The following is a 1,999-nucleotide window of genomic DNA, read 5'->3' on the forward strand; positions in this document are numbered from 1 at the left end:
GATCCGGCGGCTTTGCCGTCCGGCAGCGCCTGCCCGGCGGGAGCGTCCGGCAGCGCCGGGACTGGGGCGGCTTGAGTGCCTCGTGCCGCCTGCGCGGGCGGCGATGCTCCGCGGGAAGGGGGCTCGTCCCCGTGCTGGCTAAGGAGATTTCCCGAGCGCCCCGGAGGCGGCCGTGGCTCCGCAGGAAAGCTCACAACCTCTCCGCCGGGCGGGCGTGCGCCTGCTGCGCTCCTGCAGGGGAAGGGGGCTGCGACAGCCACGGCCGGCTCCTGCGCAGCCCCGGCGCTTCCCGGTCCCCGCGCCGTCCCGGTCCCCGCGCCGTCCCCATCCTGGTCCCCACGCCGTCCCGGTCCCCGCGCCGTCCCCATCCTGATTCCCACGCCGTCCCGGTCCCCGTGCCGTCCCCATCCTGGTCCCCGTGCCGTCCCGGTCCCCACGCCGTCCCCATCCTGATTCCCACGCCGTCCCGGTTCCCACACCGTCCCCATCCTGGTTCCCGTGCCATCCTGGTTCCTATGCCATCCTGGTTCCCACATTGTCCCCATCCCGGTCCCCGTGCCATCCCGCTTCCCGCACCGTCCTGGTTCCCACACCGTCCCCATCCTGGTTCCCGTGCCATCCTGGTTCCCATGCCATCCTGGTTCCCACATTGTCCCCATCCCGGTCCCCGTGCCGTCCCGGTTCCCGCGCCGTCCTGGTTCCCACACCATCCCCATTCCCGTGCCGCTCGGCTCAGTGCAGAGCCGCTGGCAGTGGAGCAGAAGAGGGTGTTTGACGGAGGGCGATCGCGGCCGGCAGCTCCTCCATCTCCTGGCCCAAGGTTTATCCCAGGCGACCTTGCCACATTGAACTGCAAGCGATGCCGAGAGCGTGGCCCGGTCCGAGCGGGATGGGGCGAGGTGGGGAACCAGGCTGGGGTTTGGCCTCGGCAGGAGAAAGTGGTTTCAGAGTGAATTCTACAGGAAAAATCAACTAAAGACGTGGAAATAAATGGCAAAGTGGCAGAAAACRCAGTACGGTTTAACCAAAAATAGCTTTTGTCAGACTGCACAGAGAAATTTCTGCAAAAACAGAACTTCCACACAGCGGGAATTGGAGTCCTTCTCTCCGGGTTGCTGCAAAATATTCAATATATTGCCACCTGGGAAATTACTCATTAAGCTGAGGAAGATGGAGATCAATATAGGAATTAGAAGATGGATCTGGTTAAATGGCGCGAGCCGTGAGCCTTGCGGGCGGAGCGGGCTTGGAGCTTGGACGCTCTCCCGAGGGCTGGAATCGCTCCGGTGCAGCGGAGCTGTGCTGTAAAGCTCGATGCGGAGCCGGAGCCGGCTGCTCCTGCGGGCTCTGCGGGTGCTTTTCCCAGTTCCTGCTGTGAAGCCTGAATTTTGTGGAACGGGGCGACGAAAGGGCAGCAAAGGAAAYGGGGAGCTGCCGGGGGCCGCCCGCCGGGGAGGCGGCAGGACCCGACCCGCTCCCGCGTCCGTCGACTGCAGCGAGGCCTCCGGAAGGTCGATCGGAAGCCATCGATCCCAGGTTCCTAACCGAGACCGTGAAACGWCAGAAACTGAGGAAAAGGGAGGGGGAACAAGGCGTGCAGTTGGGAGCGGTGAGAGGGGAGGACTGGAGGCGCCGATGGCCCCCGCTTCCGAGGGCGCTCCGGAGGCAGGGTTGAGGAGCCAGCGCTGATGTTTGCCCGTGGAAATTGCAGTTAATTTGCCAACGTTTGCCCGAGCTTCCTGGAATTAACGGTCTCTGGCAGTCGGTCATTCCTCACGTTCAGCAGATGTTAGATGGCAATGTGTTTCCTCTCCTGTCCCCTTTGCGAGAGGACAGCGGCCTCGGCGCCGCAGCTCCGGCTGCGCGTGGCCAAGCGCCCTCGCGGCGTGCCGAGGCTCGTCTCCGAGCGGGAAGCCCCCCGGCTGCGCCCACCGTGGCGGGGACGGGGCTTTTCCCGCGTGGACCGTCCGCGGCACGGGCACGGGCACGGGGGCTGCTC

At 65.3% G+C, this 1,999-nt stretch overlaps 1 protein-coding gene across 1 annotated transcript in view; it reads left to right on the forward strand.

The window, feature by feature from the left end:
• The window catches only part of RAP1GAP2 (RAP1 GTPase activating protein 2), a 37,354-nt gene that overhangs the window by 21,668 nt on the left and 13,687 nt on the right, over positions 1–1,999 (forward strand). The gene's annotated exons all lie outside the window — the stretch shown is intronic.

Source organism: Rhea americana, unplaced genomic scaffold (assembly GCF_003343005.1).
Source record: "Rhea americana isolate MKP2758 unplaced genomic scaffold, rheAme1 scaffold_317, whole genome shotgun sequence".
Lineage (NCBI taxonomy): Eukaryota > Metazoa > Chordata > Aves > Rheiformes > Rheidae > Rhea > Rhea americana.